The sequence below is a fragment of the Patella vulgata genome, chromosome 2, assembly GCF_932274485.2.
Source record: "Patella vulgata chromosome 2, xgPatVulg1.2, whole genome shotgun sequence".
NCBI lineage: Eukaryota > Metazoa > Mollusca > Gastropoda > Patellidae > Patella > Patella vulgata.
Window position 1 is genome coordinate 80,832,478 of NC_065880.2, and position 18,663 is coordinate 80,851,140.

Sequence of the window (18,663 nt, forward strand, 5' to 3'; positions counted from 1 at the left end):
CATGTCAAATATTATTACCAACGAAACTAAGCAAGTTATAAATATAAACAAACAAAAACATTGAATTCATCTCACCTGTTGCACTTAAATCCTAGAAATATTTTAATAATAAAAATATCCCAATTGTTGCTAGTTAGATAATCCAATGGTTGATTGAGATGTCAACAAGATTTGAATCCTTTTGAAGTCCAATACAGAAGAAAGATCCGAGTTTAGTTGAAAACTGACTGTCACTCACACAACTGTCACAAAATCAATGTAACAACACTCTCTCTGTTAGTAGACTAATCCTATACATGTTGTCACTATTTTCTATATTGGACTAATCCACTTCTTAACTTGCACTCAGCTTTCTTTACCTGGACTAGTTTATTATATGGTATCAGATAGGGGAGAACAACATGATGTATTGTCTTGTGATGTTTGTTTTTAATGGATAATATAGTTATTAATATAAATGAAATGAAATGGGGTTTAATGTCCTACTGTTCTGCGCGGACTGGGCTAATGACCGCAGACATATGGCATGCAGTGTGATATGAGGGGAATTTTGCCCTGGCCTACTTTTATTTTAAATTCCAACTGTCAAGGTTTTTTTTGTGCATGCTGGTGTGTACACAGGGCCTTGGTTTTCCATCCCATCTGAACGACTAGACACTGTCTCTGCCAGGCCCTCTGTGCTGCACCACTGACAAGGGGAAACCACATTGGAAAATTCCAGAGAACTTTCTTGACCATAGACCGAGTGAGCCAGCGCCCTACCCACTCAGCCACAGCGGCTCCCCCCACATCCAAATAAAGAGAATAAAAATACAAGTTGTTGAAACATATGACTTGACGTTCATCTATACATCAATGTCAATTTCACGAACCATGTGGTGAAACAGAATTCAATATTTCAATCAATTCTTTTATAACATATTTCGAAAGAAAATAAATATGAACATGATCCATCACGTATTGTCTTCATTTTTTATTCTCTAGATGTATCATTCTGTATTAATCAATAACGTTTTTTTTTTGTCTTGTTTCATTCAAACAATGAACTGATTGATTCCACAAATTATTTATTATTTTATGAAAGGAAAGTTTTATCGCAATTTAACGACAGACCTGGAGAGAGAGAATCACATTTAAGATGGTTTCCAGGGAAATGAGTGGTGGCGGAATGGTTTAAATGGTTTGAGTGCACATTAGGTCATAAAGACAAGTTTTGTGGTTTTGATTCCCAGCTTGTGCTTAAAATTGAACCATATGTTAGTCCCAAAATGACCTAGTTTATGTCTCTCTCTCTCTCTTAATAATATAATGGTTCCCCTTATCAACCTTGGAAGACCTAACCCTGACAATAGGAACCAAATCCTTTGGTTGTTCTTGTCAGGGGAGCCACGGTGGCTCAGTGTGTAAGACGTTGGCTCGCTCACCCGGAGGTCCATGTTCAATCCCTGCACGGAGGGCCTGACAAGGACAGCTGTCTAGTCCTTCAGATGAGACGAAAAACCGAGGTCCTGTGTATACATTAGAATGCACGTAAAAGATCCCTTGGCAGTTGGAATTCGATATAAGAGTAGGCGATAGTGCCGCTGCCCAGGCAAAATTTCCCTCATAGCACACTGTATGGCGTATGCCCGTCTTCATTAGCCCAGTATAGAAGCAGAACAGTAGGACGTTAAACCCCATTTCATTTCATTTCATTTCATTTCTTCTTGCCAGGATTTGAACTTACATGTGACATTCTACTTGAGATTTCAGAGCCCTCACCACACGACTACAATGTCCCACATCCTAGTAAAATCTAGGAGTGAACATTCTACAGAGTAAACGTTGAGGTATGTGTCAGATGACCATACATGGAGCTTACTCTGCGAATAGTGAAGAATATGATGAATCTAATAATCAGCAGTTAAAAAAGCTAAATCTCAAATATTTTTGATCTAGAAATTGACACAAATGGGTCGTAACGCATATAATAATGTAATATGAACGTATATAAACTGATTAACATTCAATCGTTTCCGTTTTTACTCTAATTTCAAATCAGTTATATTCGGTGAAATACGCCAGAAATCTCAATAGAATGGCAATCTCTAGCATCTGGTTATTCTAGTCTACACCGATATTATTTATTGTGCATGCTCTCATGATAACAAAATGGCGTCACTGTTTGACATGTCTTGTGGAATATGTCTAGCCTCGTTCTTCGAGTCCCTTGTTACAAATGGCCTTGAAACGCATTATGGTACACGATTCGTGTACCAATGGCAAAAAGGTTTATTTTATCTTAAATATTGGATATCAGAAGCCAATCTTTTCCCGGTAAGGGGGGTTGGATGGCCGAATGGTTAGCATGTGCGTGCTGTATCATACGACCTGTCATTGGGTCAACTGGCGTGGTTTCGAATCCCCGGTTGTACGTGACAAGGAGTAGGGTCGTCTGTCCAACCTCGTGGGTTTTCTCCTGGTCCTTCGGTTTCCTCCCACTGCTAAAGCCCCATACACGCAAGCGAATTATTGAAATAAAATTAAAAACCATGTGTTAATCCCGAAATGACCTAGTTTGTGTCGAGTGGACAATAAATCCCATTTCTCTCTCTCTCTCTTTTCCCGATAAGATCACAACATCAATGTTGATTTATATTGACAAATAATTTGTGTTTTCAATGTTGTATAAACTATTAATTAACCTATCAAGACCATAATCATATAAGTTATATTTATAGCACGGCTTTCACGAGTTAACAGGTTTAAATGTTAAACCAGTTAATGAATGAAGCGTGCTATAAATGACTTGTAACAACACTGACACCTGCTCAACATGCTTGTTGTTATTGGACAGAAAACCCACCCCACTTCTCTATATGATTTCTACTAAAACTAGTGTAAACCAGCAAAAGTGTGCAATAACATTGAACATGTCTAGTTATTGCACGGTTAAGCTCCACCCAATCTACTAGAGGGAAAACAATCTGCTTATTCAACGAAAAGAACAAAGTAAGATTTCCCGTCCATGTTACAAGTAGAATTAAATACATTTTGTGGTCGATACAGTTACTGTAAAATGGATAATCAAGATTTTGTTTAATATGGAAACAACAGTAGTAATGAAAATTGAGACTAGACTATAATTATATCGCCGATATCTAGGCTCAGAGTGAAGTAATTTGACAGAAATTTTCAGCATATTCTCTTTTCATTATCTATTTTATAACTATTGTAGTGAGAATTGTCAGCTCTTTATCTAATTTTACCTAATGCTGCTTTAATATTTTGCGTAATTTGAATATAAAAGAGCACATCTTATTTCTATCATACCTGATTAATGTGACCGATCTTGTCTTGTATCACACCTTCCCATTTTATAAAAATAAATCTTTACTAATATTAATATACCTAGCTGCCACACCTTCATCAAGTGCATATTAAAGGTCCACACCTACATCAAGTACATATTAAAGGTGTACTTCATTTTTTAAATCCCATGCAGTACAATAGAACTAGGCTGTGTTTCTCGAAATCTTAACTAAAAATAAAATCCAAATTTTAGTAGATACTTCAATTTTGATTGGCTAACCACAAAAATCAATCTAATATTATCCAATCAAATTAATAAAATTGGGATTTTATCTTAGTTAAAATTTCGTGAAACATGTCCCAGGTTTTAATGCTGATGCAGAGAATGTTTTTGTCTCCACTACATACATGGAAATAACACCGTTTTGGCTCACTCCACTGTAATCATATACATGTATGCACCTAAATAAGCAGAACTGTCTCAAAGCTAGGGTGACCCACCATAAATAAATATCTCCATATATCTCGACAATTACGCCACAATATTTATATATATGCCAAGTCTCAAATCAGTTTCACACAATTATAGTCACTAAATAAACGATCATGTTGTACTTAATAAGCTATGACCATTAATCATGTATAAATAATAGACTGAAAACTGGTTCCAAGAGTCGTCCATAACATCCAGACACTTTTGAGTAAAAGATAGGTTACGTGCCCTTGTTTTGAAATTAGTCTCGCTTGACCAGTCTATCGACCATTCTACGTCTGATTGACAGGTCGGGATAATCAAGACTACTTTTTTACGAAACATAACAGAAAGCTAGAACAAGAAATTGAATTTAGAAATAAGCACGTTAGGTAGCTCAACAATCGTTTTAAGAAGCTTGTAAAAGTAAAATGAAACTACTGCTAGTATCATGTTCCTGTCTAACCCGAGTGATTCAGAGATATTATTTGTACTAAACCAAAAAATGCCGCTCTTAACGGTACAGTTAATGATAAAGCGATTTAAAAAATGAAACGAACGTAATTTCTAAATCTGTTGTAATAACCAAGAAGCTTAATTTTACTGCTATTCAAAATCGTCAACAATAAATTTTTTACGGCTGTAATAGTTGATAGATTTGTAGAGAATTGCACGTGCCATGGCTATTTATAGTATCATACTGTCAGTAAGTTGGTCTCGGCACGGCGAATGTGCACGCTTCAGTGGTAGTCTCGAACTATCAGCGGTGGACTGTATTTCTGTGAGTACATGGGTCACACCCTATCAAAGCTTCATTATCTCATTATGGACCTATAAATGTAATAGAAGTAGCAGTGGCTCAGTTAGAATCAAAGTTATCTTGTCAACCAATAAAATTGCTTAGCTCTGCTTAGCTTTAGCGGGAAATGTTAATCATTGAACTCAGTCAAGATATTAAGCTAATGAACATCTACATCAAGTTTAAACAGTCTACCTCAATTAAGAGCAGAGTATTTATGTTCTAAAGTCTTGACCTATCAAATTGCTTATCGCTACTTAGCCTAAGTAGAAAGTTCTCATCCTCGAACCTAGTCAAGATATTGATATAATGAATCTATACTCTGAGTTTCATCAGTCTCACACAGAATCAAAGTTATCGAGCTTCAAGTCTCAACCAATCAAATCTCTTTTCGCTCTGCTTTCCCTGAGCAGAAAATAATCATTATTGAACTTAGTCAAGGTATTGATATTTTAAAACTATCATCAGTTTCATCATTCTCACTAGATTAGAACGAAAGTTATCATGTCCCAAAGCATCAACCAATCAAATTGCTTATCTTTGCTTACCCTAAGTAGAGAATGCTCATCTTTGAACTCCATCAAGGCCTTCACCTAATGAACACCCACACTAATTAGAAGGAGAGTTATTCTGTCTCAAAAAGTGTGATGGATTGACGAACGGACTCATTTTAATAGTCCCCTGCTTTCATCGAAAGACAGAGTTACAGTAGAGTTTAACCTTTCTTAGTTAATATTATACTTAAGGCCAGTGGAAATTGGATTGCTTACAGTCTTTTTATAATATCTGCACTTTCAAAAGGATCCCAGTGACATTTTCAGCCAGGGGCTCCATCCAAGCTTAATCTAGCCCTGTTCACAATAATCAGGAAGTTTATTGATCGGTGTCGACTAAGCAGTGTCCCTGGGATTTTCCAGTGTCTAGTCATCTGGATGGTCCAAAAAATAGAGGTCCTTGATAAAAGAACCCTTGAAAGGACTTTATGCGATGAAGAGTCGATGGATATGACAAGAGAGAGAGAAATGGGGTTTAACGTCCACTCGACACAAACTAGGTCATTTCGTGACTAACATGACATATGGTTTAATTTTATTTCTTGATGGATATGACACTGTCAAGGCCAAATTTCCCTCATAGCAGACTGCAAGGTATATGCCCATCTTGGTTTACCCTGCAGAATGTTAAAACCCAATTTTATTTCCAATTTTGTCAAACAAAAAAAGGATAGGGCCTTTAATTCAGTTAAAACGTCTGTAAATAAATAGGTGCACCATTAACAATGCCGTCTGCTGCAAGCACTTATATCATATTCAAATACACAAGTGGGAGGAAAACTATTATCAAATCACATGATCATCTAGTTAATAAAAAAAAATGCTGCAAACACTTATAATACATACACACAAGAGGGAGAAAAACTCATCTAGGTAATAAAAAAATATTCATACAAAAGTGATCACAATGTTTACATTTAAAAACCTTAAACATTAAAAACAGGTATTATATTTGGGCCTAATTTAAAAAAAACATCCATTACGAAAGTGGCCGGATTGTTTACATAAACAAAAAAAATTGGAAGTCTAATTTAAACAAAAAATATCCCTTATAAAAATGGCCAGATTGTTGACATAAATAAAAAAAATTAACCTGTATTTTTAAAAATGTCTCTAGGAAAGTGGTAACAGTGTTTACCTGTACAAATATATGGATATATATATAAAAAATTCTAACCCTGTATAATACTTTTAAAAATATCAGCATGTAGATGATAATCTTTCTACAACTTGTATTCAATATTTGTACAGAACACTCAAAGTTTTATTAAATATTTGAATAGAACATTCAAACAACCCCCCCAAAAAATGACAGCCGGATGGTAAAGTGTACATCCCATATTATAATATATCAGTCACATGAGGTGATTTTATAAAACGAACTTTCTACCATTCATTAATTTTAATCTTTTTTATGTAATATTTGAATAGAAGACATTAATAACAAAAAAAGTAGAGTTGGACAATAACCCCAAAATACCTGTTTTTAAGAAAAATTTGAAAACCCATTTATCGTTTTACAGGATTTCAACTAATATTCATATATTCATTTTTACCACATTGTATTCTTTGAATTTTTTGTATTTTAAATAATTTTTATCTGTTAGATATTTGGTTGACATTTACTAGCTGTATGTTATTAAGTGACAGCTCTTTGGCGAAGACATATGATGATGACTGGGAAACAACTGTCTCTCACTCACACCATTTACAACAGATCAAAGCCCCCTTCCCCTCCCTCCCCCCCCCCCCCAATACCCCTCCTTCACCCCTACTTCGTTAAATAACAAGGTACTTATTTGGTGCAAGAAATTTAGAAATTTAAGTTATTTTTAGATATACAATACAGTGATATTCATTAATATATTCCATGGTATCTGTATATCTATCATATATCTTATTATCGTTATTAATCAGTTAATACTGAGACACCAAGCAGTGGGATATGAGGAGAATTTTGCCCAGACAGTGGCACTTCAGCCTACTTTTATTTCAAATTCCAACTGTAAAGGGTTTTAGTACAGGCCCACCAACTTGCACACAGTGTCTGAGTTCTTTCGTCTAACATGAACACTCTGTTGACGACAGTGCTATATGTATTGTTTAATGGTCGAGAGCGAGACATTTAGTAATATATTGTAACAACAAGAGGACCGTCAGGTCCGAGTGTTTTTACAATATATTACGCAATGTCTCAGCTCGAGACCATTAAACATCTTAAAATACAGACACTCCGCACGTGCGTTTACAGTGAAATACGTCACTCGAGTCTAATATTTGACAAGGTACGATTGGCAAGTTGCCCGTACGATTATTTGAAATAATGGTACGCCAACATCAAAGGGTGACGTCACATCTGTATTTTAAAAATACTTATTGAAATGAAATGTAATTGCGTAGGCGTCCCCCCGCCCCAACATGATTCGGTGTCCATTTTTCGGGCAATGTATTTACGTTTTTCGGCACAAACATCAGAGAATGGCCCCATATGACTAATGGGGTTTAACATCCTACATCCAAACAGTGGCACTACAGCCTACTCTTATTTCAAATTCCAATTTTCAGGGGTTCTTTTACGTGCACACCAATATGTACACTGGACCTCAGTATTTCAAACCATTTGAATGACCGGACGCTGTTCTTACTAGGCACGATCAGTTCTGCATTACTGACAAGGGAAAACCACACTGGAAAATTCTGGAGAACTTTCTTGACCATCGAACGAGTGAGTCAGCGCCTGACCCACTTAATAATAATAATAATAAAGTCATTTATATAGCGCCTATTCCACGCCGAGGCGTGCTTCTAAGCACTTCTAATGTAACTCTGGATACGCATGTTGAAAAAGGTGGGTTTTTAACTTTTTTTCTAAAGTCAAGTAATGTTTTGGCACTTTTGATGGAAGTGTTCAAGTGTTTCTCATTCCACAAAGTTGGAGCAGCAACTGCGGCTCGCCCATCCGAATAAAGAAAATAAATATACGAGTTATTGAAACATGTGAAACTACCCCAGAAAATCCTGAGGAACTTTCTTGGCCAACACCTGGAGCGAATCCAAGACCTCCTGGTCTTACTCATTGAACCACCACAGCTCCCTAACTGTTTCATAACAAAAACAACAAATAAATATGCATAATTCCATGGTTATCGAAATTATCTAAATGTTTTTCATACATCTTATTATTATGATTATTACCAGTTCATTTGAAGTGAGACGTAATCCTAGGTGTGGTATATACAGCCACAGGGTATATCTTATATATACAATATAGATATAATTACTTATATCAATATATTTATCTACCATAATCTCAAACAGGTGCTTGCTGGTACATTCAAACCATCAAGGTGAATAATAATAAAAATTTTCTTTGAGCGGCATTTAGTAATTGACACACATAATCAACACAAGAACATAAAATATGGAACATCATTTACTACATTGAAGGAGCATTATGTAAGCTTTAGATAAAGAGCTGGCCATTCTCGTTACATTTCAAAAATAGATAATGCAAAATGAATATATTGAAAATTTCATTCAAATTACTTTATTTTGAGCAAAGTTATCAATGGTTGTAGTTTTGGTAAGATGTGTGCATTGATTGTAACCACTGTACTGGTCATTCGAGTCTTAGCCTTGCTTCTCCATATTTAAATCAAATCATTAAATGACTGAAATGTTCTCATCGATGGCATCGAGAGTTGATTATGGTCTGGATAAGTTAAAGATACATTATGGGAGATAAGATAAAGAGCTGGCAGTTCTCACTATAATACTTAAAAACTAGATATGTAAAGGCAATTTTGCTGAAAATTTCAGTCAAATTGATCCACTATGAACAGAGAATTGAGTGATTGAAATTTCGGCCTAGCCTCGATCATCATTACTAAAGTCTGTACGATAAAAAACATAGTCTCAATCGTCCATTTCATTATTAAATTATGAATGGAAGTCGAGCAGCAAATCGGGTCATGATCCAGTAAATGTCGCAGGCTAGCGATGCCATCAAGAGTTGATTATGGTCTGGATAAGTTAATTAATGTCTAATTAATAATTTATATATCATTTCAGGCCTAAAGAAAGACCTGCAATTGGCAGATTTAACTCTTGCATAATGTATGTTTAATTAATGTCTAATTAATAATTTAGATAAGATTTGCGGCCTAAAGAATGACCTGCAATTGGCAGATTTAGCTCTTGCATAAAGTGAAGTTTCGTTGAGGGTTCTCTCGATGTTATCAATCAAATTAAAATAGTAATTATGTTCATTTTTCTGTGTTTAATAATAAAGATGATCAAATAAATATTAGCAAAGAAATCTATATGTCTTATGTCTATTTGGCGTTAGCATCCACATTAGGGCTGCCCGAGGCTGAAATTTAGGGAATGCAAGCCGGGGAGCAACATAGGTCTGGTGCTCTTCTACTTCCTGTTCAGGGCTCCACCCATCATGGGCATATAAGCTGAGGTGCCTCCAGATTCGTAGGTGAACCGTCCATGTTTTGGGCACATACATCATAGAATGTGACCATATATCAAAGAAATCATATCATATATCAAGAAAATTTTCCGCAAATCACCTCTGCCCCCACCCCCAACTAAGACTGGTCTCCTACGCCTATATGCCACCTATGCAACTGCCAGTAAACAGCAAGTCGCTTATAATTTTAAGAAGTTTCATTTTTAATTTCATTTAACATAAAATCATACGAGCTTAATTCTTTTATTTTATTTTAAAATAAAACGTAAAAAATGAATGGTATTTTATTTAATGTTATGTGAAGCAAGTCAATTTTGAAAAATGGTGAAAAATAATATCATTTTAAAGTTACTGATATTCAGAAATATACAAAATAATAAAAAATAGTCTAAAATTTGATCACAGATTCGAACAGAACGATAAAAAGAATGTTATGTCAATCGAAATGATGATATAAAAATTATTGAAAATGTCTCATATATATATTGTTAAATGTCATGAACTTTGAGTGTTATTTGTATGAAACGTGAATAAAATGTTAAATAAAAGGTGATTTGTTATAATCGTGGTATCAATATCTATATATTTGATGGTTATAGTGGTTTTATTGTTATATAGTGATATACAATATATATTAAGGTCACATTATTTATACATTGTGGTTACATATGGTGCAAAAACACATCAATGAATTATTCATCATGGATGGAATTCAATAAACTATAAAACGATTATGGATATGGCAGGGTATGCATACTCTTTCTAAAACACCTGATACCACTGGTACAAAAACACATCAATGAATGATTAATCATGGAAGGAATTCAATAAACTATAAAAAGACTATGGATAAGTATTGATAGATTTGATAGATGTTGTACATAAGACAGGGTATGCTGACGGTTTATAGAACATGTGATATCACCTAGTTTAGAGAAATGAAATGAAATGGAGTTTAACGTCCTACTTTTCTGCTCCTAACCTGGGCTAATGAAGACGGGCATACGCCATACAGTGTGCTATGAGGGAAATTTTGCCCGGACAGCGGCACTATGGCCTACTCTTATATCGAATTCCAACTGCCAAGGGATCTTTTACATGCACGCCAATGTGTACACGGGACCTCGGTTTTTCGTCCCATCCGAACGACTAGACAGCTTTCCTTGTCAGCCCCTCCGTCCTGCATCACTGACAAGGGAGAACCACGCCGGAAAATCTGGATGAACTTTCTCGGCCAATGCAGGGATCGAACATCCGACATCCAGGCTAGCGAGCTAGCGTCTTACCCACTTAGCCATGTGATCCCCACCTAGTTTAGATATATAGTATATTGATACATGTTGTACATGAGACAGGGTATGCTTACTGTTTCTAGAACATCTCATACCACCTAGTTTAGATATATAGTATTGATAGATGTTGTACACGAGACAGGGTGTGCTTACTATATCTAGAACACCTGATACCCTTTAGTGTAAGATGCATTGATTGATGTTGTACATGAGGCAGGGTATTCTTACTGTTTCTAGAACATCTGATAATGTAGATGTATTGATAGGTGTTGTACACAAGACAGGGTATGCATACTGTTTCTACAACACCTGATACCATTTAGTATAGATATATAATATTGATAGATGTTGTATATGAGACAGGGTATGCTTATTGTTTCTAGAACATCTGATACCCCTTAGTGTATGTATTGATAGATGTTGTACAACATGAGATAGGGTATGCTTACTCTTTCTAGAAAACCTGATACCATTTCTTGAGCCCAAAAACACACCAATTAATCATTCATTAAGGTTTGCGGAATTTGATAAATCATACGATGATTTTGCATTAGGCAGGGGAATGCTGCTAACACTTTCTAGAACACCCGATACCATTATTGGGGGAAAAACACATCAATTAATTATTGATTATAAACTTAATTTGACAAACCATAAATCATACAATGACTGTGCATTAGGCACATTATTGTAACATCTGATATCACTTCTCTTATCAGACTTACATTGTAGAAAGGCACATCAAACACATTATTCATCATAGCTGTGTTTCGATAAACCATACAATGACTGTGCATTAGGTAGGGTATGCTGCAAAATCTCTCTAGAATACAGGGTACCATTTTCCAGTACAAAAGCACATAAATGAATTATTAATAATGGATTGAATTCATAACTCATATAGCTACTATGCTGTTACAGAGCTCTATATTTACTTCCAACTGTTTTGCCACCTCTCTTTGTGTTATGCTGACACCTGCTGACACCCTCTCTCTCTCTCTCTCTCTTTCTCTCTCTCTCTCTTTCTTCTCTCTCTCTCTCTCTCTCTCTCTCTCTCTCTCTCTCTCTCTCTCTCTCTCTCTCTCTCTTTTTTCTTTTAATTAAATATGCAGGATTTCCTCAAACTTATCTCAAAGTTATCATACACGTCTACCATTTCCTACCACCATTATAATAAATCAATTTTATTTAACTTTTTGATCGAAAGGAAGGAGAGTGCAAGAAAATTTTGATTATAAAATATTAAAATAACTTTTTGACAATCCTTTGATTTATGATCAGGAAAAGTAAAATGTTTAAAGACAATAAGATTTTTATCTTCGGTTGGGTCATCAACTATTTTCATTGTCTTATTTTATGATTATTGTTTATCTCAATAATTAGTTTATCAGATAAAAATATTAAATATAAAACTTTTATTTATCATATCCGTTATTAGTTCGTTAAAATATATTTCTTTAATCAATCCTTAAACATACATTATGCAAGAGCTAAATCTGCCTATTGCAGGTCTTTCTTTAGGCCTGAAATGTTTTCTAAAGTATTAATTAGACATTAATTAACTGATCCAGGCCTTAATCAACTCTCGATGGCATCAGATTTCTCCGATATTAAATAGATTAGAATGGTTCAGCGATACTTTGATTTAATCAAATATGGTGGACTGAGACTTAGCTTCGATCAACCAGTACGATGGTTGAAATTATTGCACACATCTGTCAAACCTTTAAAGGCTAATATCTTCGCTTGCAATAAAGTAATTTGAATGAAATTTTCAAATTATTCATTTTTTTACATCATCTCCTTTCGAACTATTATAGCAAGAATGTCTAGTTCTTTATCTAAATCTTATATAATGTATCTTTAAGCACCTAGCTAGTACACGTAAATATTGACTACACGAGTTCAAAAACAAGTGACAGTGTTTTTACATTGATATTTGTCCTGGAGGACCACATCTGGGTTGGATCTAAGGATTTTCAAAAGGGGGAAAGGGATGGAGGTGTGTCGAAAAATTTCAGATCTAGGCCTACATTGAAGTGTTGTATAGCTAGTGAGACGCAGGTCTTGATGGTCTACCCTAGAAATTTTGAAAAAATGGAATGCTGTATAAGCCAATTCCAAGTATTCTGGGCCCTCGACCCCCGAATTGAGCCTGTGGTGGTGGGATCCCCCACACCCAATCTGGATCCGCACCTGCATAGCAATTAACTTGAAATTCCTTGAAAAAGATAAGATAACGCAAAGTAAGTTATCAGAAAAAATATAAGTTATACATAATTAGTTCATACTGACTAGTAGGTAAAGGATGATGACACCAAAGACAATAAAATCATTAGCTCATTGTTCATTCATTCATACATCATATAATAATACTGACTAGTAGATATAGGATGATGACACCAAAGACAATATAATATATAAATCATTAGTTCATAGTTCATTCATACATCATATAATAATACTGACTAGTAGGTATAGGAGGACTACACAAAAGACAATATAATATATACATTATCAGTTCATGGTTCATATATACATCATATTATAATAATACTGACTAGTAGGTATAGGAAGACGACACCAAAGACAATATTGCTCATCTTCTTAGTTTGTGATCTTTCATATTAATTAACAATCTTGATATTTGTACACCATCATAAAGTATCATTACAATTACTCTGATCAGTTATGTCTGTATACGATATATCTATGGCTTTGTGTTATATATTTATGTCTTATCTCCTTTATCTTATAGGCATGGTTCCCCCGTTTCAGCTGTCTAGTCATTCGGATGGGACAAAAAAATCAAGGTCCAGTGGGAGTTGGAATTCAATATAAAAGTAAGCCGGAACGTCACTCATAGCATACCATATGTCATATTCCGTGCGCTGTCTATACAGAACAGTAGCATGTTATACCTCATTTCATTTCTTATATGATAATTATAGCATTCTTAACTTCGTATGAATTGATTGTATTGTACAGCGCACCGGAGCCCAGTTTGTATGAATTGATTGTATTGTACAGTGCACCAGAGCCCAGTTTGTATGAATTGATTGTATTTACATCGCACTGTAGCCCAATTTGTATGAATTGATTGTATTGTACAACGCACCAGAGCCCAGTTTGTATGAATTGATTGTATTTACATCGCACTGGAGCCCAGTTTGTATGAATTGATTGTATTGTACAGCGCACCGGAGTCCAGTTTGTGGATGGTGCACTGTGTAATAACAATTTGATATAGTGTGGTGAGTGGTCATAATATAACTCACACTTCTCATGTGTCTCACCAAAGCCAGGTGGTTGGAGTCCACAGGTCCCTGTCATTAATTAATAATCATCTTGTTAGAGATATACTGGTTTTAATGTTGACAATTGGTATCCATTATGATGATATAGGTGATATATATTGTTATATACTCGCCATCCGTACCAATATCTTATGTTGTACTTGTAACAAAGTAATCTTATTCCGGTCAGCTTGTGTCTTCATTCAAGTCAACGTTGCCTACCGTACATAGAAATTCATTATGGCCCATCTAGACATAATATAATGAAACAAATGACATTAAACAATATGTCATTACACGACACTGACATTAGTTGTGACATCTATTCATCACCAGATGACATCAATTAAATACGTTATTTTGGAATCATATATTAAACATCCAATCAGCTACAACCATCATGTCCATGATATCCCATAAATCAGCTGTCTAAGTTGAAAGTTGAAAGTCATTCTTTAACAAAAACTGTCTTCTTTTTCTATTATTTTTTTTTCTTTTTTATATCAGAAGTTATGCCATTCATTATTTCATTAAAAATAATGACCTTTCCCTGTTTTGAGGTTTTCACTCCTACAGAACGTGAAACTAGAACGTTTGTGACATGTGACTCATAGTTCTTTCTGTCACAGGCAGGCCCGTAGCCAGCGGGGGGCAAGGGGGGGCAATGAACCCCCGAAAAAATGTTTTTACCCCCCGAAAAAAAAAATGCCGATAATAGCTCTAAAATACCTTCTGTAGACTGTGCCGGGTGTGCCCCCCCCCTAAAAACTTCACAGGCCTGGCTATGGGCCTGGTCACAGATGACATCATACTAAACTTAAGCTGTCTACCGTTAACTCCGCTTGAGAACAGACACTAAGCTACTTAACCAACATTTTAAGTCCTAAATCGACGATTTTAGTTGAAAACACAATGTATACTTCCAGAATTTTGTTAAGTATTCGACTTCCATTTAATAAAATTGAAAAAGTTTATTTAGTGATTGTGTTTTTAAGACAAATGTGAAATGGAGTAGAACCATATTACAAAACAGTGTACTAAGTTTTGGATATGGTGGCCATTTAGGTCAGATTTTGTCAGGGCGTGGTGATGACCGATATTGTCAGGGTCTGGTGATGACAAATTTTGTCAGGGCGTGGTGATGACCGATATTGTCAGGGTCTGGTGATGACAAATTTTGTCAGGGCGTGGTGATGTCCGATTTTGTCAGGGCATGGTGAGGTGACGACAAATTTTGCCAGGGCATAGTGTGGTGACTACAAGTTTTTGTCAGGGTGTGGTGATGATCGATTTTGCCTGAATCCAGCCCTGGAAGAAGGGATTAATGCAGGATGTGGGCCTTAGCAAGGAACATGTCTAGTCTTTCAGATGGTACAAAAAACTCAAGATTTCGTCATACATCATACATGTGACATGCATCTTGAAAAAATTACACCTAAATCTCCATGCATCTCAGTACTAGAAATATATCACACCGTTAACACTAACACACATCCTGTCACATGACACAAACATATGTCATGACACCCTGGTCACATGACAGTCCTGACATATCTACTTATTACCAACTGTCATTCTGTTAATGACTACACTATATCTTGTGAAGACTGGTGAAAGAATCAAGGGCACAATACCTTAGTAAAAAAAAAAAAACTGATTGAGAGATCGGTGAAACAGTCATGGACAAGATACATTAGTTAAATAACCCAACCCATTAACAGCAAAAGGTTAAAAGTATTAGAATTAAGTGATGTGTTTGGCCATTCAGTCATTATTCATTATGTCCAACCAAAGTTAAAAGATGAAATTATGAGTTTATTTTTTATTCTTAAATGAACTAAATCGTTAATATTTGGGACCTAGAAATTGACAAAAATGGGTCGCAACGCATACAATAATATAATATGTTTTTACTGTAATTTCTAATCAGTTATGTTCGGCAATCTCTAGTGTCTGGTTATTCCAGTCTACTACATAGAGATCTGACCAGTTGTAGTTTCAGACCACAATTAAAAATCACATGTCAACAAAATATTCAAATTCGTACATAATAAAAAAAATAGGTGCGCTTCGTTATTCTTCATATTTTATTCCTGTACGGTATTCAAATTTATGTCAGTAATATTCATACAAAATTACGTGTTGTCGTAATAGGATAGAATGAAAGTGTGCCCAACCCCAACTAAATGTGGATTCATCCTACAGGTTGTATTTACCACAAGTACCTGTTGGTTATTTACCACTAATACCAGTTGGGTTTTTATTAATAACAAGGAAACGATTTTAATAAGTTGTAAGGAAATAATAGAACATGAAATTCAGTTAATAGGTTTATCACTCATTTACTTCCTTAATTTAAATAAATAAATGAAAGTAAATCAAATTAGTATGTGTTTAAAGGAGGATTCTCCTTTTGTGTCATATTTAACCAAGTAACAAATGAATGTTATAAGGTTTAACGTCCTACTGTTCTGCTCCTACTGGGCTAATGAAGACGGGCATACGTCATACAGTATGCTATGAAGGAAATTTTGCCTGGACACGAGTGCTACGGCCTACTCTTATATCGAAATCTAACTGCCAAGGGATCTTCTATGTGCAACCCAATGTGCACACAAGACCTACTCTTATATCGAATTCCAACTGTCAAGGGATCTTTTACGTGCATACCAATGTGTACACGGGACCTCAGGTTTTCCTCTCACCTGAATGACTAGACAGCTGTCCTTGTGAGGCCCAAGTAACAAATGAATGAAATGAGGTTTAACATCCTACTGTTCTGCTCTGACTGGGCTAATGAAGATGGCGGGCATACGCCATATAATGTGCTACGAGGGAAATTTTGCCTGGGCAGCGAATTATGGCCTACTCTTATATCGAATTCCAACTGCCAAGGGATCTTTTACGTGCATTTCATTTTAATACATAATGCAGATCTTTTATTTGGCCTCTTATGTTATATATATAAAACAAGATCATCGGATGCTTTTGATTTTCAACGGATTTAAACACGATTGCTGGATAGCCGAGACTTTATTTATTATTGTAAGAATGGTAGCAATGACAATCAAGACTAAACTGTTCTTCTAACTCTGCTCAGAAAGAGGTAATTTGACTGGAATTTTCAACATATTCCCTTTTCATTATCTATGTTTTAACTATTATAGTGATAACTGTCCATTCTTTATCATACATAATGCATCTTTAATAAATAATTATTATAGGCTTTACTAATCTATTTCTTAGTCCAATATATAATTTTTTGTGTACACCGTGTTGACGAAGTCTTGCATTCATGATACATTACCATAAATAAATAAAATGAAATATGAATTTAATTTGCGAAGTTTTCTGTACATTATCAAAAATGACCAGTAAAACCGGCAATACTATATACCGGAAAACACTAGAAAACAACTGGAAAACAACTGGAAACCACCATTTTATACTGAATACCGGAAAAACACTAAATACCGGAAAAACACTAAATACCGGAAAACACACTAAATACTGGAAAATACCCTAAATAGGTAATCCGGAGACCGGGAGCCTGGTCCTCTGTGTGCCTGGGTTAGGGTTAGGGTTAGGGTTAGTTTCCAGTTTATAGTATCGCCCTTCTCCGGGTTACCTATTTAGGGTGGTTTCCGGTATTTAGTGTGTTTTCCGGTATTTAGTGTTTTTCCGGTGTTTTCCGGTATTCAGTATAACATGGTGTTTTCCGGTGTTTTCTGGGTGTTTTCTGGATGTTTTATGGTGTTTTCCGGTGTTTTCCGGTATATAGTATTGCCCCAGTAAAACATTTACAAATATAGAAACAAACTGGGACCATGCTAAGAAATTGTCCCATTTTTAAGAAAAAAAACAAATATTTAACTAAATCAGATTATTGACATTCCTACCTTTGTTCAGTTTAATTCTTCTTTCTTCCACTTGTACGATTTAAACAATACTATAACAAAACATCTTCATTTAGATTAGTTCATAAAATAATTAAACTGCATGAGCATCATTACTGACATTAGGTTTTAATCATTCTATAAATGCACTAACTCTAACCCTCGCCAGGCCTAGAAAAATCCCCCTAATTGCTTCTCAGCCAGCAAAGGTATTCGAACCCAAGACATTCTTGACCACTGCAGCTTAAATATCAAATTCAGTAGAAGAGATTCATTTGTTATTATAAATATGCATTTAAGGGAAAGCACATGCTGTTGCATACTTTTCATCATGTAGCAAATTGCCCTGAAGAAAATATTTGGGGTGACTAGCTCCTCTACCCCACCAATCTGCCATGGTGGTCAAGGTCAAAAAGGTTAAAAAAAAGTACTAATAAGGGGTTTTTAAGAGCTAACTTCCTTATCCAATGTGCTCCCATTAAACTTATCTAAATCAACTACATTAAAGGAAATTAAATCAATAAATTTTATGATCCAATTATCAATGTGCCATGAATTTTATATTTCATCAATTTTCTTTAAA

At 35.2% G+C, this 18,663-nt stretch overlaps 1 protein-coding gene across 2 annotated transcripts in view; it reads right to left on the reverse strand.

Moving 5' to 3' along the window:
• The window catches only part of LOC126812008 (ras-GEF domain-containing family member 1B), a 187,900-nt gene extending 169,237 nt beyond the window's left edge, over positions 1 to 18,663 (reverse strand). Inside the window, exon 1 of one of the 2 annotated variants that reach the window (XM_050538108.2) lies at positions 18,084 to 18,663. The gene's annotated coding sequence lies outside the window, so the exon portion shown is untranslated. Of the gene's footprint in view, positions 1 to 75; positions 252 to 18,083 lie in introns of those variants that run through there. The other variant, XM_050538109.2, reaches the window with a different exon arrangement.